The 23,880-nt window shown below is 45.0% G+C and overlaps 1 protein-coding gene across 2 annotated transcripts in view; it reads left to right on the top strand.

The window, feature by feature from the left end:
- The first annotated feature begins 17,381 nt into the window (after positions 1-17,381).
- R3HCC1L (R3H domain and coiled-coil containing 1 like) overlaps positions 17,382-23,880 on the top strand; it is a 40,335-nt gene continuing 33,836 nt past the window's right edge. The window contains exons 1-2 of one of the 2 annotated variants that reach the window (XM_063434940.1): positions 17,382-17,451; positions 18,687-18,828. The gene's annotated coding sequence lies outside the window, so the exon portion shown is untranslated. Of the gene's footprint in view, positions 17,452-18,686; positions 18,834-23,880 lie in introns of both variants that reach the window. The other variant, XM_063434939.1, reaches the window with a different exon arrangement.

The raw sequence follows: 23,880 nt of genomic DNA, 5'->3' as shown, positions 1-23,880 counted from the left end.
AGCGTTTTGGACTCGGGGTTGGCTAATAGATCAGGGATGGGGAGACTGTCAGGGTCCTCAGAGGCGGGGATGCATATGGCGGCTATGTCCTCGGGCCGTTCTTGGTATTCCTTTAATAGGTTTATATGAAAGGACTTCTGTATCTTTTCGTCCTTGCTACTGGCAATGATATAGGTGGTGTCACAGACCTGGGCTACTACTTTGTAGGGGCCTTGCCAGGAGGTCTGCAATTTATTTCCTCGAACGGGTTTAAGTACTAGAACTTTCTGTCCTACCTGGAATGTTCTCAGCCTAGCGTTCCGATCGTACCAATGTTTCTGCCGACCCTGGGCCGCATGGAGATGATCCCGGGCCATCCGGGCTAACTGTTCCATACGGTCCCGCATTTCTAGCACATATGGTACGATGGGGACACCTTCGTGTTCCGTCTCTCCCTCCCAGTGCTCTCGGATGAGGTCGAGAGGGCCTCGCACCCTCCGTCCATAGAGCAGTTCAAAGGGAGAGAACCCAGTGGACTCCTGCGGTACCTCCCGGTAAGCAAACAGGAGGTGTGGCAAAAATCGCTCCCAGTCTCTGTATTCCGCCGTAAAGGTCCGTAGCAATTGCTTTAGGGTACCATTAAAGCGTTCACAGAGACCGTTAGTCTGGGGGTGGTACGGTGAACTAAGTAGGGGCTTAATACCACAGACCTTCCACAACTGCTGGGTTAAGTCTGCGGTAAACTGGGTCCCTCTGTCCGACAAGATTTCCTGGGGAAATCCTACTCTGGTGAATATCCCGACTAGCGCACTGGCGACAGTGTCAGCCTGGATATTCGTCAGAGCGACGGCTTCTGGGTAGCGGGTGGCATAGTCCACCACGGTAAGAATGTATTTCTTACCAGAGGGACTGGGGTTAGGTAGGGGTCCTACTAGATCGACTGCCACCCTGCTAAATGGTTCCTCGATCACAGGCATAGGGGACAGTCGAGCTTTCGGATGATCCCCTCTCTTCCCCACCCTCTGGCATACATCACACGTGCTACAGTAACGGCGCACGTCCTTCGAGATTCCTGGCCAAAAGAAGGTCTGAGTGATTCTGTAGGTTGTGCGGTTACCCCCTAGATGTCCTGCTAACGGAATGTCGTGGCCAATTCGGAGAAGCTCCAATCGGTACTTTCTAGGTACCACTAATTGGCGCTTCTGCGAAGGAGCACAGCCTCTCTTCCTGCCTTCGGTTAATCTGTATAATCGGTCCCCCTCCCATATAAAACGTTCCCGCTCATCCCCTCTATTGTCAGCTAGTTCTCGGTACTTTCGGAGGGTGGGGTCCTGTCTAGTTTCCCTCCCAAACTCCTCTGGGGTGTCCCAAGCTAGCGGTCTATCTGTAGTGTCATTGCTAGGTGTCTGTCGGTGGCTTACCTGGGTCTCCCGACCTGTTGGCGGATCGTCCTCGATACGGGTCTGTGAGCGGGTGGTCACGGGGCAAGCCGCAGCAGTAGTGGGTAAAAAGGCCGAGGCTAGAGGGCCAATATCATTGCCCAACACGACCTCAGCGGGTAGGTTGTCCATAATGCCCACCGTGGTCTTTCCTGACCCGACTCCCCAATCCAAGTGTACCCGGGCGGTGGGTAAGCGAAAAACAGCCCCCCCTGCGACCCGAACAGCAACAGTACGGTTAGACACAAGCTCTGGTTTCACCAGATGCTTTTGTATTAAAGTGATGGTAGCGCCAGTGTCCCTTAGGCCTTGTGCTATCTGTCCATTTACACGCACCTCCTGACGGTGGTGCTGGCGATTATCTGGGGAAGCCGCTTGTATGGGGTTGGCCTCATATAATATTCCCAGGCATTCCTCAGGGCTCCCTTCAATTTCCAGGCAATGAGCAGCAGCGGGGCGTGAAGATGGGCTTTCGGTGTTAGATGTGCGCCTCCAATTATTATTGGCTGATCCCAATGGGCAAACACGGGCAATATGTCCCAGGTTGCCGCAGCGATGACACGTCACTCTGTAGGATTCCCGGGGCTGGTTGTTAGACCCTTGAGGACGTGGAGGTCCTGGGGGTACCGGGGCCCGGAATTCTGTGCGTGCAGCGTAGGTTGGGGTGCGGGCCTCTGTTCTAGGTGCTGGTCGCGTAGTACCTTGGCTCACTTTTCTCGTTTCCACATATTCGTCTGCTAGTCGTGCTGCCTCATTTAAGTTGGCTGGGCGGCGATCTCTCACCCAATCCTGTGTATCTGCCGCCAAATCTTGGAAGAAATGTTCCATCAAGAACAATTGTAGCACTTCTTCTCCGGTGTTAGCATTGCACCCTTGCATCCAATGTGATGCCACCCTTTGTAGCTTGTTTGCCCATTCCATGTGGGAGTCCGCTGCCTTCTTTTTGGACTCCCGGAAGCGACGGCGATACGCCTCTGGGGTGACTGCGTATCGGGTGAGTAGTGCGGCTTTCACCCGCTGATATTGTGTGATATCTTCGGCCGTGAGTGCCCGAAAAGCCTCATTTGCTTTTCCTGAAAGTTTCCCAGCCAGAATAGTAACCCATTGGTCTGGGGGTATCTGGTGCAGTGAGCACTGCCGCTCAAAATCTGCCAAATACCCATCAATCTCTTCCTCATTTTCTGCAAACGCTTTAAATGCAGTAAATGGTATTTTCCTCCCTGCAGCAACGGGAGGAGGAGTAGGAACTATATGTGTACTAGCTTGTTGCGCCAATACATGTTCCGTGTCTTGCCTCCTCTTAGTCTCGATCTCCTCTTTTGCGTTCTTGAACAGTCTGTCTAATAGCTCCGTGGTCTTTTCCGGATATAATGCTAATCTTCGCTGTACAATAGCAGTGAGTACATCGTTCTCGCTGACCGGTGCAATAGGTTCAGTTACCTCCATGGATCTATCCATTTCGTCCAGCTCCAGTAGGTCAGCTATCAGCTCTCTCCTTGGTCTGTTACTAGCACTCCTACCACGATTTTCCAATAGATCTTTCAGTGTGGGTCTTTTCAGCTTGGCATACTGAGACTCCATTCAGCACTTGCTCCTTGGGCAAAAGAACCATCCCACCGCTGCCAACCAATGTAACGGCTACCCAGATAGAGAGAGGGTTTCTGCCGTTGAAGACGTCCTTTTTCCCTGCAAGCTGCTGTGGAGAAGTAGGCTGCTGTAATCCCATCCACGATATCCAGAGTGAGGAGCAGGTTCAGCTGTAAACAGGAGCAGAATAATATTCCCAAATAATCCCCTTCCAAGAACGAGACGAGGCTACGTTTTGAAGGGTCAAGAAGAACTGAGGACTGGAACACCCAGCCTGCTTTTTATTAGAAATAGATACACACAGAACACTCCCAGGGGGAGGATGAAAACAACCAATAATACAGATGGTAACACCCCCACGTCTCCTCCCCTCAGATAACTACATAACCCAATTAAAATGTCCACATTTTTCCACCAGTTCTGGATGTACCCCAAAAACAGGGGGTACAGCTTTAAATCCGGTAGCGCTGGATAGCTCTCCTTCAGGGGGACAATATATCCAAAAATCACCCCATTCGGATGTACAGTTCGGGAGATACAACGTTCCAAAGTTTTGACCGACCGCACAGACCAACTAGCCGAAATTAGTTCCATGAGTTTTGGCCTTGCGGTCGGTCTCCGTTCGCACGGTAAAAAGGTATGATACTCTGGCCATCCATGCGAATCGCGGGGTTCGCTGGAATCCCCATAGATGATTGCATATAACTACCGAACGAGGGGACGTTCGGTAGTTTCCGTACGAACTTATGGAGGTCTGGAGGATTCAGCGGTGTTCGCCTGTTTGCGTATCCGTTTTCAGTTCCATGCGGTTACAGGCAAACACCGCTGTTCGCACACAAGATGGCCGCGAACACGTGGAAAGTCCCGAAATGGCGGCCACCTCTGCATTACACGTGAAATTCGCACGGAACCAGACGAACAGAGGAATGGAACGAATGGATGTGTAAGTTGTAATCCCCTTGTTTGTTTCACATCCACCAGAGGTTGGTAGGGATCTGTTACAGGGTCTTCCAGTTTAAAAGGTCGGTAGTGGTAAATGGGACATATACGAAGACTGGGTCAGCGTGTGCCATTTGACCTGCGGCATCGATATAAGCTGACCCGGGATTTAGGCGAAGAGGCATCTGATAGTGCTTTAATTGTTGGGCACCAGTCAACTGTCGGGTTTGGATAGGGCTACGTAGAGAGGCGTCAGTCATGGGTTCCGGTCGGGGAGAGATAGGGTATGGGGATGTGGGAGGTTGGTTTTGGGAAAAGGTCGTAAATAAAACACTTCGAGCCGAGCTAGATGAAGCTTGACCGGAAGTCTGAAGTGGCGCCAAATCAGGATATTCGTTTCTAATGGGGGTGGGTTCTGGTTCCGGAAGGGGAGATTTAGTACGAGGGGGGGTGGATCCTGTACTGGAGGAGGAAGCGGAAGTGGATGAGGGTAATGAGGGGAGGGGTGCAGGACTTCCTGCGTTTGCGTCACTTCTTCTTAACGGAAAGTAAGGGGGCGGCAAAGGGATCTCGGACTCAGGGGGCGTGTCCAAAATGGGCCTAACACCAGTCCTAGTGGACGAACAAGTCCTAGCTACCATGAGGCGACACTGCTCCTCGTGGCATGTCTGGAGCCATTTTGGCGAGTCATTTACGGCCTGTCTCCAACAGTCAATATAAGGAAACTGGCCGTAAAGTTCAGGCCTACCTGATACAGCCACGTGTAAGCGCTGTACCAGAGTTGGATCCAAACTGCCACGTGGCGGCCATGCCGCAACCAAAGTAGGCCACTCCCTAGTACACAAAGTGACCAAACGTACAGGAGACATCTTTACCCCAAAATCACAAATTTTAAATCCCTTTTTAAAATTCTTCACCATACAACCTAAGGGATCCGGAATCGTTGACTGCGACGCACCCATACTTAACAATGGAACGTCGTCGACAACGAATACTATACACGCGTACTATTCAACAGTCACACCCGTTTCCTCTGGCAACAGCACCACGTGGTACGGTTACCAAGTGAAACGTACACAATAACAATAAACACTCAGGGAATTCCCGTACACACACAGCTGTTACACCAGTCACTATATAATCAATATTATGCCCTTTGGCGTAACTATACAGTCACCCACGCTATAATTCTCTATATACGAATTACCCGTCTATAACACACCCCAGTAACATCGTCTTTTACAAATAGCGGTTACAGTACGGTTAGCATAGGTCAAAGCACAAGTTAAGGTCACAATACAATTATTAGTGGTTATGGTGTTAAACATGCAATGGACGACAATGATTAGTACTTATATACAGTGTCAGTAAATATACAGGGTTATGGTACCGTGCACTATAATACAGCAACACACTATTAACACTCTCGCTAGACGGCTGAGCTCGCGCTATCTAACAAGATATACACTTTACTAAACAATCGTTAACACATTTACAATTCCCAACTAAACTATTGGCCAGTACCTTGAATGGACTACCTAAAACTATATACACCCGTTTTGGTTAGCCACACTGCCCAATCACCACATATATAGCGAGCTAGAGAACCGAATTTACACAGGCGCCTCTTAGTCGCACTATCAAAAGTCTAGTGGGTTCCAAATTTACACGCCTTCCCACTTAGCCCAGATAGGATGAGAACTAGCGAACCGAATTTACACAGGCGCCGCTTAGTCTCCCGGTCCCTCCGACCTAGCGAACGTAATATACACCCTAGAACGCTAGTCTAGACAAGACACCGGTGTCCGGCTAGGGCTTATTTTACACCAGAGCGCCCTGCCTGACTAACCAAATCAAACGGTCTGACTAAAGAGCGTTCGATCGAGCGGTGCGCCTTCGCTCCTTCCCTCCGACAGAGGGGGCAGATACAGATTCAAAAACCCCTTTGGGCCTACCGCACAATCGGTATACCCCTAGCGGGTCCTGCCGTCTAAAACAGCAGTTGTCTTACCTCCTCGTTCCTGAACCTGAGTTCACACTCATCGACGGGGACACCCCAGCACTTCTCACGTAGAGGCCGATGATCTCCTGGACAACAGACCAGTGGCGCCGAGACAAAGGGAGGTCCACGCAGAAGTTCAGGGGTGCAGCCGTAGAGAACGTGGGCAAAGATAGACCGTCTCACGCCTCTGCCTCTCAGCTACCGTTGAACGATGAGCTTCCCGGCCAATGCACCAAATGATACCGGAGAAACTGACGGAAGCCAAGCACAGAGAGATGGACACAGGTTTCTTCAGGAAGGAAGAGATTCTTTATTGGATCACCGATCGGGACTCAGAGGGACTAGCGTCACCAAAATACCACAAGTTCTGAGCCCCGGACAATAGTGCAGGCTCCTTATATAGGCATATAACTCCTCCCATATTAAGCTCCACCCGCACATTCTCTTAACCAATCAACACAAATAAGAATTAACTTCCTGTTTGACCGCATGGCTTGTCCAGCACAATGGAGGAGGGGGAATACTATATCCTGTATTCTTGCACATGCTCCGTACACTACTGATCGTATCTTGCCTCGTGCAACCAACTGATCGATACGTCAGCATATGCACGTACACATGCCACGTGGTAATCTCGGCCTACTAAATTTATTTTTACCGAGATTCCACCACAACACAGGCGCCTCTTAGTCGCACTATCAAAAGTCTAGTGGGTTCCAAATTTACACGCCTTCCCACTTAGCCCAGATAGGTTGAGAGCTAGCGAACCGAATTTACACAGGCGCCGCTTAGTCTCCCGGTCCCTCCGACCTAGCGAACGTAATATACACCCTAGAACGCTAGTCTAGACAAGACACCGGTGTCCGGCTAGGGCTATTTACACCAGGACCCCGCCTGACTAACAAAATCAAACGGTCTGACTAAAGAGCGTTCGATCGAGCGGTGCGCCTTCGCTCCTTCCCTCCGACAGAGGGGGCAGATACACAGATTCAAAACCCCTTTGGGCCTACCGCACATCGACCATAGGCTCCGCTCGACCAAGGGGGATGGAGCCCGGTCGGTATCAATAGTCCTCCATGACCGTGTCAGCCAATCCTACGAAGTCCCTACCTTCTCTATCGCGGGACCTTTGCGCTGCTGGAATATACCTGTCTTCCCTAACACTTCCTCTGTTCCCATTACTCCCTCTATAACCATTACTCCCTCCGGGGCCTCCTCTACCTCTCGCTCTGCCTCTAAAATTTCCGTAGCCTGTCCTGGGTTGGTCTCTCTCGTACTGCTCTCTTTGCGGACATTCGTTCCTCCAATGCTCTTCTTCCTTGCAATACGCGCACTGATCCCTACTCAAAGGCTCCCTACTCCATCTATTATTGCCTCTATCTGGGCCCCGTTTATCTACGCCTGCGATCGCTACCGCTAGCATATCAGCCTTTTTACGCATCTTGCGCTCTTCCTCTTTCTTACTTTCTGTATCCCTGTTCATATACACCTTATTAGCTACCTCCATTAGTTGGGTGATGGACATACCTGCAAACCCTTCTAACTTTTGTAGCTTGCGCTTAATATCTCCGTAAGCTTGGCTGACAAAGGCGGAGTTAACCATTCGGGAATTGTCTGCGTCTTCCGGATTAAAGGGGGTATACAAGCGGTATGCCTCCAATAATCGGTCATAAAAGACACTGGGCGCTTCATCGCTTTTCTGAATCACCTCAACTGTCTTCGACATGTTAATGGCTTTCTTTCCTCCTGCTTTCATGCCAGCAATTATAGCGTCTCTATAGGCTCTGAGTTGAACCATATCAGCACCATTTACGTTCCAATCGGGATCAGTGTTGGGATAATGTGTTGCGGCCCATGCTGCTGGATTAGCTTGGTTCAAAGCACGGGCTCTATCTTCTAATGCTTTAATGGCTGCTTGATTTATTCTTGTCCTTTCCTCATTGTTAAATAAAGTCATTAGTAACTGCTGGCAATCAGCCCATGTCGGATTATGCGTCTGTACTATTGAGGTGAACAGATCAGTCATGGCTTGTGGTTTCTCAGTATACGAGGAATTATGGGTCTTCCAGTTTAAAAGTTCGGTAGTGGTAAATGGGACATATACGAAGACTGGGTCAGCGTGTGCCATTTGACCTGCGGCATCGATATAAGCTGACCCGGGATTTAGGCGAAGAGGCATCTGATAGTGCTTTAATTGTTGGGCACCAGTCAACTGTCGGGTTTGGATAGGGCTACGTAGAGAGGCGTCAGTCATGGGTTCCGGTCGGGGAGAGATAGGGTATGGGGATGTGGGAGGTTGGTTTTGGGAAAAGGTCGTAAATAAAACACTTCGAGCCGAGCTAGATGAAGCTTGACCGGAAGTCTGAAGTGGCGCCAAATCAGGATATTCGTTTCTAATGGGGGTGGGTTCTGGTTCCGGAAGGGGAGATTTAGTACGAGGGGGGGTGGATCCTGTACTGGAGGAGGAAGCGGAAGTGGATGAGGGTAATGAGGGGAGGGGTGCAGGACTTCCTGCGTTTGCGTCACTTCTTCTTAACGGAAAGTAAGGGGGCGGCAAAGGGATCTCGGACTCAGGGGGCGTGTCCAAAATGGGCCTAACACCAGTCCTAGTGGACGAACAAGTCCTAGCTACCATGAGGCGACACTGCTCCTCGTGGCATGTCTGGAGCCATTTTGGCGAGTCATTTACGGCCTGTCTCCAACAGTCAATATAAGGAAACTGGCCGTAAAGTTCAGGCCTACCTGATACAGCCACGTGTAAGCGCTGTACCAGAGTTGGATCCAAACTGCCACGTGGCGGCCATGCCGCAACCAAAGTAGGCCACTCCCTAGTACACAAAGTGACCAAACGTACAGGAGACATCTTTACCCCAAAATCACAAATTTTAAATCCCTTTTTAAAATTCTTCACCATACAACCTAAGGGATCCGGAATCGTTGACTGCGACGCACCCATACTTAACAATGGAACGTCGTCGACAACGAATACTATACACGCGTACTATTCAACAGTCACACCCGTTTCCTCTGGCAACAGCACCACGTGGTACGGTTACCAAGTGAAACGTACACAATAACAATAAACACTCAGGGAATTCCCGTACACACACAGCTGTTACACCAGTCACTATATAATCAATATTATGCCCTTTGGCGTAACTATACAGTCACCCACGCTATAATTCTCTATATACGAATTACCCGTCTATAACACACCCCAGTAACATCGTCTTTTACAAATAGCGGTTACAGTACGGTTAGCATAGGTCAAAGCACAAGTTAAGGTCACAATACAATTATTAGTGGTTATGGTGTTAAACATGCAATGGACGACAATGATTAGTACTTATATACAGTGTCAGTAAATATACAGGGTTATGGTACCGTGCACTATAATACAGCAACACACTATTAACACTCTCGCTAGACGGCTGAGCTCGCGCTATCTAACAAGATATACACTTTACTAAACAATCGTTAACACATTTACAATTCCCAACTAAACTATTGGCCAGTACCTTGAATGGACTACCTAAAACTATATACACCCGTTTTGGTTAGCCACACTGCCCAATCACCACATATATAGCGAGCTAGAGAACCGAATTTACACAGGCGCCTCTTAGTCGCACTATCAAAAGTCTAGTGGGTTCCAAATTTACACGCCTTCCCACTTAGCCCAGATAGGATGAGAACTAGCGAACCGAATTTACACAGGCGCCGCTTAGTCTCCCGGTCCCTCCGACCTAGCGAACGTAATATACACCCTAGAACGCTAGTCTAGACAAGACACCGGTGTCCGGCTAGGGCTTATTTTACACCAGAGCGCCCTGCCTGACTAACCAAATCAAACGGTCTGACTAAAGAGCGTTCGATCGAGCGGTGCGCCTTCGCTCCTTCCCTCCGACAGAGGGGGCAGATACAGATTCAAAAACCCCTTTGGGCCTACCGCACAATCGGTATACCCCTAGCGGGTCCTGCCGTCTAAAACAGCAGTTGTCTTACCTCCTCGTTCCTGAACCTGAGTTCACACTCATCGACGGGGACACCCCAGCACTTCTCACGTAGAGGCCGCTGATCTCCTGGACAACAGACCAGTGGCGCCGAGACGAAGGGAGGTCCACGCAGAAGTTCAGGGGTGCAGCCGTAGAGAACGTGGGCAAAGATAGACCGTCTCACGCCTCTGCCTCTCAGCTACCGTTGAACGATGAGCTTCCCGGCCAATGCACCAAATGATACCGGAGAAACTGACGGAAGCCAAGCACAGAGAGATGGACACAGGTTTTGTGGTGGAATCTCGGTAAAAATAAATTTAGTAGGCCGAGATTACCACGTGGCATGTGTACGTGCATATGCTGACGTATCGATCAGTTGGTAGCACGAGGCAAGATACGATCAGTAGTGTACGGAGCATGTGCAAGAATACAGGATATAGTATTCCCCCTCCTCCATTGTGCTGGACAAGCCATGCGGTCAAACAGGAAGTTAATTCTTATTTGTGTTGATTGGTTAAGAGAATGTGCGGGTGGAGCTTAATATGGGAGGAGTTATATGCCTATATAAGGAGCCTGCACTATTGTCCGGGGCTCAGAACTTGCTGTATTTTGGTGACATTAGTCCCTCTGAGTCCCGATCGGTGATCCAATAAAGAATCTCTTCCTTCCTGAAGAAACCTGTGTCCATCTCTCTGTGCTTGGCTTCCGTCAGTTTCTCCGGTATCATTTGGTGCATTGGCCGGGAAGCTCATCGTTCAACGGTAGCTGAGAGGCAGAGGCGTGAGACGGTCTATCTTTGCCCACGTTCTCTACGGCTGCACCCCTGAACTTCTGCGTGGACCTCCCTTCGTCTCGGCGCCACTGGGCCGTTGTCCAGGAGATCATCGGCCTCTACGTGAGAAGTGCTGGGGTGTCCCCGTCGATGAGTGTGAACTCAGGTTCAGGAACGAGGAGGTAAGATAACTGCTGTTTTAGACGGCAGGACCCACTAGGGGTATACCGATTGTGCGGTAGGCCCAAAGGGGTTTTGAATCTGTGTATCTGCCCCCTCTGTCGGAGGGAAGGAGCGAAGGCGCACCGCTCGATCGAACGCTCTTTAGTCAGACCGTTTGATTTGGTTAGTCAGGCGGGGTTCTGGTGTAAATAGCCCTAGCCGGACACCGGTGTCTTGTCTAGACTAGCGTTCTAGGGTGTATATTACGTTCGCTAGGTCGGAGGGACCGGGAGACTAAGCGGCGCCTGTGTAAATTCGGTTCGCTAGTTCTCATCCTATCTGGGCTAAGTGGGAAGGCGTGTAAATTTGGAACCCACTAGACTTTTGATAGTGCGACTAAGAGGCGCCTGTGTAAATTCGGTTCTCTAGCTCGCTATATATGTGGTGATTGGGCAGTGTGGCTAACCAAAACGGGTGTATATAGTTTTAGGTAGTCCATTCAAGGTACTGGCCAATAGTTTAGTTGGGAATTGTAAATGTGTTAACGATTGTTTTAGTAAAGTGTATATCTTGTTAGATAGCGCGAGCTCAGCCGTCTAGCGAGAGTGTTAATAGTGTGTTGCTGTATTATAGTGCACGGTACCATAACCCTGTATATTTACTGACACTGTATATAAGTACTAATCATTGTCGTCCATTGCATGTTTAACACCATAACCACTAATAATTGTATTGTGACCTTAACTTGTGCTTTGACCTATGCTAACCGTACTGTAACCGCTATTTGTAAAAGACGATGTTACTGGGGTATGTTATAGACGGGTAATTCGTATATAGAGAATTATAGCGTGGGTGACTGTATAGTTACGCCAAAGGGCATAATATTGATTATATAGTGACTGGTGTAACAGCTGTGTGTGTACGGGAATTCCCTGAGTGTTTATTGTTATTGTGTACGTTTCACTTGGTAACCGTACCACGTGGTGCTGTTGCCAGAGGAAACGGGTGTGACTGTTGAATAGTACGCGTGTATAGTATTCGTTGTCGACGACGTTCCATTGTTAAGTATGGGTGCGTCGCAGTCAACGATTCCGGATCCCTTAGGTTGTATGGTGAAGAATTTTAAAAAGGGATTCAAAACTTGTGATTTTGGGGTTAAGATGTCTCCTGTACGTTTAGTTACTTTGTGCACTAGGGAGTGGCCTACTTTGGTTGCGGCATGGCCGCCACGTGGCAGTTTGGATCTAACTCTGGTACAGCGCTTACACGTGGCTGTATCAGGTAGGCCTGAACTTTACTTCCAGTTTCCTTATATTGACTGTTGGAGACAGGCCGTAAATGACTCGCCAAAATGGCTCCAGACATGCCACGAGGAGCAGTGTCGCCTCATGGTAGCTAGGACTTGTTCGTCCACTAGGACTGGTGTTAGGCCCATTTTGGACACGCCCCCTGAGTCCGAGATCCCTTTGCCGCCCCCTTACTTTCCGTTAAGAAGAAGTGACGCAAACGCAGGAAGCCCTGCACCCCTCCCCTCATTACCCTCATCCACTTCCGCTTCCTCCTCCAGTACAGGATCCACCCCCCCTCGTACTAAATCTCCCCTTCCGGAACCAGAACCCACCCCCATTAAAAACGAATATCCTGATTTGGCGCCACTTCAGACTTCCGGTCAAGCTTCATCTAGCTCGGCTCGAAGTGTTTTATTTACGACCTTTTCCCAAAACCAACCTCCCACATCCCCATACCCTACCTCTCCCCGACCGGAACCCATGACTGACGCCTCTCTACGTAGCCCCATCCAAACCCGACAGTTGACTGGTGCCCAACAATTAAAGCACTATCAGATGCCTCTTCGCCTAAATCCCGGGTCAGCTTATATCGATGCCGCAGGTCAAATGGCACACGCTGACCCAGTCTTCGTATATGTCCCATTTACCACTACCGACCTTTTAAACTGGAAGACCCATAATTCCTCGTATACTGAGAAACCACAAGCCATGACTGATCTGTTCACCTCAATAGTACAGACGCATAATCCGACATGGGCTGATTGCCAGCAGTTATTAATGACTTTATTTAACAATGAGGAAAGGACAAGAATAAATCAAGCAGCCATTAAAGCATTAGAAGATAGAGCCCGTGCTTTGAACCAAGCTAATCCAGCAGCATGGGCCGCAACACATTATCCCAACACTGATCCCGATTGGAACGTAAATGGTGCTGATATGGTTCAACTCAGAGCCTATAGAGACGCTATAATTGCTGGCATGAAAGCAGGAGGAAAGAAAGCCATTAACATGTCGAAGACAGTTGAGGTGATCCAGAAAAGCGATGAAGCGCCCAGTGTCTTTTATGACCGATTATTGGAGGCATACCGCTTGTATACCCCCTTTAATCCGGAAGACGCAGACAATTCCCGAATGGTTAACTCCGCCTTTGTCAGCCAAGCATACGGAGATATTAAGCGCAAGCTACAAAAGTTAGAAGGGTTTGCAGGTATGTCCATCACCCAACTAATGGAGGTAGCTAATAAGGTTTATATGAACAGGGATACAGAAAGTAAGAAAGAGGAAGAGCGCAAGATGCGTAAAAAGGCTGATATGCTAGCGGTAGCGATCGCAGGCGTAGATAAACGGGGCCCAGATAGAGGCAATAATAGATGGAGTAGGGAGCCTTTGAGTAGGGATCAGTGCGCGTATTGCAGGGAAGAAGGGCATTGGAGGAACGAATGTCCGCAAAGAGAGCAGTACGAGAGAGACCAACCCAGGGCAGGCTACGGAAACTTTAGAGGCAGAGCGAGAGGTAGAGGAGGCCCCGGAGGGAGTAATGGTTATAGAGGGAGTAATGGGAACAGAGGAAGTGTTAGGGAAGACAGGTATATTCCAGCAGCGCAAAGGTCCCGCGATAGAGAAGGTAGGGACTTCGTAGGATTGGCTGACACGGTCATGGAGGACTATTGATACCGACCGGGCTCCATCCCCCTTGGTCGAGCGGAGCCTATGGTCGATGTATCAATAGGGGGAAAAAGGAGTGCGTTCATGATCGACACTGGTGCTGAACATTCAGTGGTGACTAATCTAGTTGCTCCTCCATCTGGAAGGACTATTACTGTGATAGGAGCAACTGGAAGAAGTGCTGAAAGACCGGTTCTTAAAAGTCGACTCTGTACATTGGGAGGCCACGTAGTAAAACACCAATTCCTTTATATGCCTGAATGTCCAGTCCAATTGCTGGGACGTGATATGCTATCAAAATTACAAGCGCAGATTACGTTCCTACCAAATGGAACAACATCCTTAAAGTTTAATGGACCTTCAGGTATTATGACTTTATCCGTACCAAAGGAAGAAGAGTGGCGACTTTATACAGTGTTGACTAGCCAAAACCCTAGGAGTGATGAGACATTATTTAACATACCAGGAGTTTGGGCAGAGAACAACCCACCAGGACTGGCCCGCAATATTCCACCTATAAAAATTGAACTAAAACTTGGGGTTTATCCAGTGAGCCTAAGACAATACCACATCCCACAGAAGGCTAAGAAGAACATCCAATCCTATCTGGATAAGTTCATACGGTATGGTATCCTAAAATTCTGTACTTCCCCCTGGAACACCCCATTGCTGCCTGTTCAAAAGCCCGGTACAGATGAGTATCGACCTGTGCAGGACTTGAGAGCAGTCAATGATGCGGTTGTTAGTATACATCCAGTTGTACCCAATCCATATAACCTGCTTGCTTTAATTCCGGGCGGGGCTACTTACTTCACAGTCTTAGATCTCAAAGATGCCTTCTTTTGCCTCCGAATTGCCGCAGAAAGTCAATGTATTTTCGCTTTCCAATGGGAGAACGCTGTAACGGGCTCAAAACGCCAAATGACTTGGACAAGACTGCCCCAAGGGTTTAAAAATTCACCTACCCTATTTGGTTCAGCCCTAAGTCAAGATCTACTGGATTTCGAGTCTATCCCAGGAGAATGTGTATTGTTACAATATGTAGATGACTTGTTGATAGCAGCAGTTACAAAAGAAATCTGTCAGCAAGCAACGCACGATCTACTGCACATTCTCTGGAAGGCAGGATACAAGGTGTCCAGGAAGAAGGCTCAGTTGTGTTTGCCAACTGTCAAGTATCTGGGATTCCATATCTCTGAAGGTCAAAGGATTATGGGGCCAGAGAGAAAAGAAGCTGTCTGCCAAATACCAATACCCAAGAATAGAAGACAAGTGCGAGAATTCTTGGGGGCAGCAGGCTTCTGTAGGATATGGATTCCCAGCTATGCGATACTAGCAAAACCTCTGTACGCAGCTATCAAAGGTACAGAGCACGACCCCTTCTTATGGACCCAAGAACAGCAAACGGCATTTGAAGATGTGAAGAAGGCTTTGATGAGTGCCCCAGCATTAGGTCTACCTGATCACACACGACCATTCTACTTATATGTACACGAGCAAAGAAGAATGGCTGTGGGAGTATTGACACAGTACTTGGGATCATGGCAAAGACCTGTTGCCTACATGTCTAAGCAACTGGATGCAGTGGCCAGCGGACTTCCACCTTGTCTAAGAGCCGTAGCTGCAGCCGCCCTGCTAGTAGCTGAAGCCGATAAACTCACTCTGGGTCAAGAACTTTATGTACGAGTCCCACATGCAGTACAGACGTTGTTGGATTACAAAGGAAATCATTGGTTTAGTAACAGCCGTATGACCAAGTATCAAGCAATGTTGTGTGAAAACCCAAGAGTGCATTTAGAGACTGTAAACACCTTAAATCCAGCTACCCTTTTGCCACAACCTACTGAAAGTCAACATGATTGTTTGGAAGTAATGGATGAAGTATTCTCAAGTAGACCAGATCTTCGTGATTTTCCCATCCAGAACCCCGATGTTCAATATTATACCGACGGCAGTAGTTATGTGAAAGAAGGGATCCGCTATGCAGGATATGCAGTAACAACAATAGACAAGGTGATAGAAGCTCGGCCACTGGCGAAAGGAACATCAGCACAAAAGGCAGAATTAATAGCACTAACACGAGCGTTACAATTGGCTGAAGGTTTAAGAGTGAATATCTATACGGACTCTAAGTATGGACAATAGTGCAGGCTCCTTATATAGGCATATAACTCCTCCCATATTAAGCTCCACCCGCACATTCTCTTAACCAATCAACACAAATAAGAATTAACTTCCTGTTTGACCGCATGGCTTGTCCAGCACAATGGAGGAGGGGGAATACTATATCCTGTATTCTTGCACATGCTCCGTACACTACTGATCGTATCTTGCCACGTGCAACCAACTGATCGATACGTCAGCATATGCACGTACACATGCCACGTGGTAATCTCGGCCTACTAAATTTATTTTTACCGAGATTCCACCACAGTATCCTACTTACAATTGTTTGAGCAGTAACTTGCTCTGGTATGTATAGCTTTGGTGGTATAATCCCCACCTGGGATATAGCAGGAACCAGGATATTGGATCAGCAGCAAAAACAATAAAATAGGACTTATATATAATAAAATATTACTTTAATCCATATATTAAAAGACATAAGAATAAAATAATATATATATATATATATATATATATATATATATATATATATATATATGTTTAAGAATCAGTTGAAAACACCATATATATGTAGTTTTCAACTGATACTTATATATATTTTTTTACTTATATGGTTTTTCCTAAAATAAGCTATAACTTACCTGGAATCCAGGCTCTGTTCGGCACTCCCCGTCTGACGTTACGGCAGCCGTCTCTTAGAGAAGACTTTGATTGGACCGTTTAACCAGCTCAGAAAAATGCCCAGCTTTAAAAAAAAAAAAAAAAAAAAAAAAATAACAGAGGATAGAGAGAGGTGGGAGGGAGGGGAGACAAATGCTTGCCCTTGTCGTCGCTCCCTGAGAGGGAGAAGCGATTTACTTTAGTTGCCAGAGTTCTGGGCTGCTAAATTGACATATGCCGGAGGGGTGTAACTAGCCCCTGGCACAAAAAGGGCAAATAAAAGCATAAGTGATCATGGTGGTAGGAGTAACTCATTAAATACCAAAGCGAGAGCTGAATTCAAATTCAAGGCCAAAGTAGCCGTACTAGAAGCACAGCGGATAAAATGGCTACTTTGACCTGAAATTGGAACCCTGTAGGATTTCAGTGAATCAATCTGCATAGTGTATCTGCTAAAAGCATGTGTAAATTATCATCATATCTCCCAGCTCTGCACTGTCTCCTGGGCTTTGAATGTGTTTTGTTTTTTATCCAAATATTAGTTTTTTTTATAATGTAACCCATGCATGTTTAATGCAGATGTAATGTATAAATAATTGGGGAGAAATGGTGTCAGTATACTGCTATCCAGACAGCTCTCATTGTATGAGCCAGCACAACATTCTATTGAAAGGATCAGCGCGTTTGTGAATAGAGCAATCGGCTCTGACTAAGTTTGTCCCAGCGGCCTGCCCGTAGCCCAGTGATGTGATCACATGACCCGCAGGAGAGCAGGCAGTATCCTGGCAGTCAGTGGGTGAGAGGAGTTCCGTACAGAGATGTCCTGAGAGTCACTGTGAGTGGGGACACCATAACCACCGCGGGCAGCTCTCCTCCAGGCTGGCAGCTCTGATACATACAGGATTATTACCTCTTTACTAACTAGTGACATGGAAACAAATACCCTAACCACAACTTCTGTATCCACCTACCTTATATAGAGACCTACCTTATATAACAAACTTCCTTATATAGAGACCTACCTTATATAGAGACCTACCTTATATAACAACCTACCTTATATAGAGACCTACCTTCTGTATCCACCTACCATCTATAGAGACCTACCTTATATAACAACCTACTATCTATTGATACCTACCTTATATAGAGACCTACCTTATATAGAAACCTACCTTCTATATTAACCTACCTTCTATAGAGACCTACCTTCTGTATTAACCTACCTTCTATATTAACCTACCTTCTATAGAGACCTCCCTTCTGTATTAACCTACCTTCTATAGAGACCTACCTTCTGTATTAACCTACCTTCTATATTAACCTACCTTCTATAGAGACCTCCCTTCTGTATTAACCTACCTTCTGTACAGACCTACCTTCTGTAGAGACCTACCTCATATATCAACCTACCTTCTATAGAGACCTCCCTTCTGTATTAACCTACCTTCTATAGAGACCTACCTTCTGTATTAACCTACCTTCTATATTAACCTACCTTCTATAGAGACCTCCCTTCTGTATTAACCTACCTTCTGTACAGACCTACCTTCTGTAGAGACCTACCTCATATATCAACCTACCTTTTGTATGAACCTACCTTGCTTGTACCTGAGTAAGTGTTAGTGTTAGCTAGGCACCCATATTTAGATATATTTATAGTTATATGTTGGGTATTTCTATTCCATTTAGACATTGTTTGTAATTAAGCAGAATGTCCATAAGGTGCTTATGTTTTCCTAATATTCCATTTTGTCATTATTTGAACGTGGGCTAAGTGTGTATATTTTGATCATCATCTTCATTCTTTTGGAAGTGCTGGCAACCAGCAAAATTAGAGAGTGTAGGGTACACTGTAGGCAATGTTATCACACATTAAGGCTATTTAAATCAGAACGAGCTGTCCTGAAGCTTACCACCTTTTTCAGTCTGATTAGCGTTTTTAATTTTTTTTCAATTTTTTATTTTTGATATTGGTTGGCAAACAAACCTACTGTTTCTGATAACAGACTAACAGATATTTTCCCATAATGTACGGTGTCGATACAATTCAATATTTTCCTCTGACAGTTGGCAGGTTGTGAGAAAATCTGAAGACAAAACGTTGAACCTCGCACTTGCTTTCACGAGGGACCATTTATTGTCTGTGCTGTAGAGGGGTTGGATAACGCAGACCTGAAGGGATTGACTTGTTGGTATGCAAAGCCACTGTGTCAGGTAGAGTAAAGTTTAATATTATTATTTTCTGAATAGTTACGACTTGTTATGTAATGTTGCAAATATATGATACCAAGTGATGTGAGCAGTATGACCGCAATATCATTTCTGAGTGTTTTGTACAGATAAAATCTTTATAAACTACTCATAATAATTGGATGTACCCTGAAATCAAACGATGTGACACAGTATGGACTATTTTGTTTTATCTAGGAGCCTTAAGTTGACAACATCATGTTTTGTCCATTACCACAGCCAAATAGAAACTTGTAAAGGCATCACTATGTGACTGTTGACATCAATGGCATTATCTGCCACTGTAAGGGTTTATTCACTGAACATTGAAAACTGGATTGTAAAAATAGCCAAGCAGTGAGTGTAGCCAAATTGGATAATTTTTACAATTCTATTTTTAATTCACTACAGTTGTGCTTTTTAATTAATAATTGTAATGTGAAGAAGTCTGTATAGTTTGAGTGTACATACTCTGTCATGGGATTTTCCTAGGGCTTGATTTTTTTTTTGTACAAATGCAATAATTAAATGGCCTCAACAATCCCTGGTAAGCAATATTTTAGAGAGAAAATGGCGGTGCTGTTGATGGCAGGTCTTTGTGTAAGTATAGACTAACTTAATTTACCAGCCCCAAAGTTAAAAATGTTTACAAAGATTACTTCTTTATAGTGATTTGTTTTTTCCAACAATGCAATGTAACCTATCAACAACTGGTGATTATGGGGATAAAATAATATGCTGGTTCAGCTTTAGAAAATCGATCGAAACCGGCAATAAATCCTTCAAAAAACAATCTACATAACAATAATAAACATTATTATAATAATAAAATGGATTGTAAACGTGTATTTTATAGCGTATTTTATTATTTGCCGTTTCGTTCAGGTGTGATTTAGGCAAAACAACTAACTCCTATAGTATTTGTCTTACCTCGAATGTGGGGGTAAACGTGTATTTTATTATTTGGAGTTAGTTATTTTGCTTATTGTGCCACTTAATCACTTCTGAACGAAACAGCAAATAATAAAATACGCTAAAATACACTTTTGCCAAATGGATAAAACTCACCTTTTATTTAGAGCTGTCCCAGCCTTCATTAGGCAGCTGCTTCAATCACTGTGATATGATATAATAACTGATGATCTCCAGCCCAGGGCAAGTGCTGCTCTCCGCCAGTTAGATGCTTCTCAAAGAGAAGCGTTATCCTGTTTCTTCTCTCTGAAGAAAATTGTCTAGCGTACGGTGTCATAATGGTCGGCGTGGTGACCCTGAAAGTGAAAACTATAACTTTTATGATCTTAAATAGCAAATACATCTAGTAGCTCTCTTGGTGACATCCACTTCTCTAACAAATGTAAACATTGTCATTTGTGACAGTTGCAGGGTCTTTGCACTAAAACCACTTCATTAGAATCTAGTGGTTTTGCTACCTAGAGTGCCCTTTTAAATCTTGTCATTTCCTTGGCATATATGAAGTAGCACATCTTATTCAAGCTGTAATACACTGATAGTCCATGTTCATCTCTCCAGATCATTTACTCTGCATCTCGTACAATACTTGGCATGCTGACTGAGCATCATGGGAAGTGCAGTATTCTACAGCTGCAGAGTCAAGGTTATCCACCGCTAACGTGGTATAAAATACAATCAGGGTTGTTAACGCCTTTTTAATTATTCTCAACAGGATTATATGCTATTTAAACAAACTGCACTGTGCTCTCCAATGCCATAAAAAGCCCCAAAAAGGTATGTTCTGCTGCTTCTTCGTTAAACCACTTCGTAAAGATAATGCTTGCTAGCGTTCTCTGAAGCAGAGCACACGTTTAATTACTTGCAATCAAAATCAGGCACATTAACGATGCCACTATCGTTTAAAGTGTGGTGTGGCTTTAGAGAGATGTATTAATTCATCAATAAAATATAAATTAAACAAAAATTTGTGTTTATTTACTGTAAAATCCGTATATGGATATGCTTCATGCCTGCACGGTCTATCTGATATTTAAGGGAAAACTTATTTTCCGAGATCTTGCATTACATGGAAATCTGATTTAATTTGTGTTTAATAGATACATTTATTTTATATATAAGCTGCACATAGTTACCAAATATTACTTTTTTTTTTTTGTTTTCTCCAAGTCAGATTTGTCTACTAGATTAATGTGTCCCTGAACAGGTAGTAAATTCTTGTTTCGAACTTTGCATTCTCTTGGTTGGAACGGAAAATCGATCTCTCTGCTGAATTGTGTAGCTTCATTATAACTCTGCTAATTACATAGGCAAAATCTATCACACATAGATTATTTGTGCTGATAGGATTTGTTACTTTGTCATGGGCCTGAAAAGAAATAATTGCCGTCAGATTTGTCTGTGATCTCTTTATACAGATGTGTGCAATGCCCTTATGTTGTTCATGGACCATTTGGCGTGCATTATAATCAGGCTAAGGCTCCCTAAATTTTGAACCTTATATTACCTAGGAACGAAAAGGGAACAGAACTGCTCCACTGGTTCCTATTTGCGCATGCAGATGTTTATTTACTAAACTCCAAACCTATTACTAAATATCCAAACCTTAAAATTCTGAATTAAACATCCAAGCTGTGGCTATCGCAGTATTGGATAATTTTTCCAAATTTGCTTTTTTTTTTCATAAATGTTACCATTCGGATTTCATTTGAGAGTTTAGTAAATATTCCACGTATGTTTGTGGCTTCAGATTTGTTACCATGGATGTAAAAACGGTCCACCTATGTGTTCATTGGTTTTTAAATTGGCTCTGTTGTATTTGTTTTATCAAAGCCCCCCCCCACCCCCACCCCCCAAAAAAAATAAAAATGTCTGCAGATTGTGTTAGTGTTTTTGCTATTTGTTTTTCTTTTCTGCAGTGTTTTAAGAAAACCTGATTTTAAGGGTGACAGGAAAGCTACAGACTTGAGATATATATATATATATATATATATATATATATATATATATATATATATATATATATATATATATATATATATATAATGTCCTCATCTTTCATCCAAAGTGAAATTATGGGAGCTTATTAGCTAAGCAGTGAAAATCCTAAATCCATTTTTGCTGCTGACATAACATACTATCAGCTGCCTTTTTATTTTTATTTTTATTGTACATCGTAATTTTTAATTTCCTGCGCCTGCTTGTATCTCACGTTTGTGATTCCTTGGTGTAAAATTGTCCATATGTGTATTAAAGACAAGGAGTTTAATTACTTGCATATATCATATGATGTGGTTTTAAGATGTACACAGTTAATGAGCATGTCTTTCTTAAACTTTACACAATATGATTTATTGTACAGCACAGTCTAGGGTTGCAAATCCCCCAGCAGAAGGTGACCGTTTCCTGGTGCCAAAATCACCATGTTTTATTTTCTAATTTGCTGTTTAATACAGATCGGGGTGGAATTATTTTTTATTTTTCATAAGCAGAAGGAAAAGCTATGATTGACAGGTTCTCAGGCAACAAGATATTTATTGCTTAGATAATAGGAATCTAAAGGTTTGTTTTTTGTTTTGTTTTTTATCATTTTCAGAAAACGCAGGTGGAATAATTCGTTTTTATCTCTTGCATCAATATATTGTAAAAAAATGTAATTACTACACTATATGCCTTGTATGTGTGAGGATAGTGGAAATTGCACTTTTCACCTGAGAGTCTTCTTTTTATAAAGTCTTCAGGTCATGCGTCTGTTTTTATATATAATCTTTTAATCCTGCAGCTTCTGGCTGTTACCCCTTTCTTACAAGTTTCATAACTTGTGTATGTTGTGTTATTTATTACCACTGCTGACTACTTTGGGTTGTTTGTTTATGTAACTCTGCTTTGATACATTATCATGATATGGGTTGTCTATTTGGATTTTTACCCATACTATGTTTATAACTACTGTATTAAGGTGATGCTGTTTAATGCAATGCCATTTGTTCTGATTTTACATCTAGTAAAAATTGTGTTGTTATCGTTTGGATTTATGTTGTTAGTGTATTGATACATCACCAGTATGGACTGCGATAAAATGGTCACAGAGGGTGCCACAAAAGGCTACAGTGGACATAATGGCAACAAGGCTTGTTGAGTGGATGGCCACTATGGGAAAAGTTGTTTGAGCATCGAAGGACTACACGTCCAACTGTCACTTGAACCTATTTTTGGCCCTGGAAACTGACCATATAATTTTCCATAACGTTTTCCGTTATTTTACCATACCTAAATGTACAAGTTTAGACAAGGAAAAGTTTAGCTTAGCCTGTGTTGTAGGCTTGTTCTATCCATTTGAGTATTGTATAATGTAGGTTAAACACCATCAGAGAAGAGGGAATATACAGGCCATTCTATGTTCCACATCAGTAGCTTGACAAATAACTATGATGGTGTTGTCCCTGGTCTTGAAACCTGCCACACGATATGCAGGATGTGAGCTTGATGTCTATTAGTTTCTGGTCCATTCCCAGATTGACTCAAGTTTACAATGACCTTGGCAGGTGAACTTACAAAGGCTGGACAGTGGTTCTAAAAGTCACTGTTAGTTAAAGGGACACTATAGACACCAAAACAGCTTCAGCTTAATGAAGCAGTTTTGAGTATCATGCCCATGCCCGCCTCACTGCACAATTCTCTGCCATTCTGCCATGCTAAAAAGGAAGTGTAAACATTAAATCTCACTTTACAGAAAGTGTTTAGGAAGGCTCTGTAAGTCACATGTAGGGAGGTGTGGCTAGGGCTGTATAAACAAAGCAATTTGACTCCTTAACGCCGTTATGACGTTCCATGCCGTCCTGCATTAAATGGGCTTTAAAGCCGTTGCGACGGCATGGAACGTCGTAACGGCTTTGAGCCCCTGGAGGAGAGGTGTACTCACCTCCGCCGCGATCCTCTTCTAGGGGGCTGCCTGACAGCCCAGGCAGCCCCCCTCCGGCAAATGAGGCCCCCGGGGGCCATGTGATCGCTCTCAAAGAGCGATCACATGGCCCCCTATAGCTGGCTATGGATCTGCCAGCAG

Source organism: Pelobates fuscus, chromosome 10 (assembly GCF_036172605.1).
Source record: "Pelobates fuscus isolate aPelFus1 chromosome 10, aPelFus1.pri, whole genome shotgun sequence".
Classification (NCBI taxonomy): Eukaryota; Metazoa; Chordata; class Amphibia; order Anura; family Pelobatidae; genus Pelobates; species Pelobates fuscus.
This window is presented reverse-complemented; position numbering and strand designations above follow the sequence as displayed.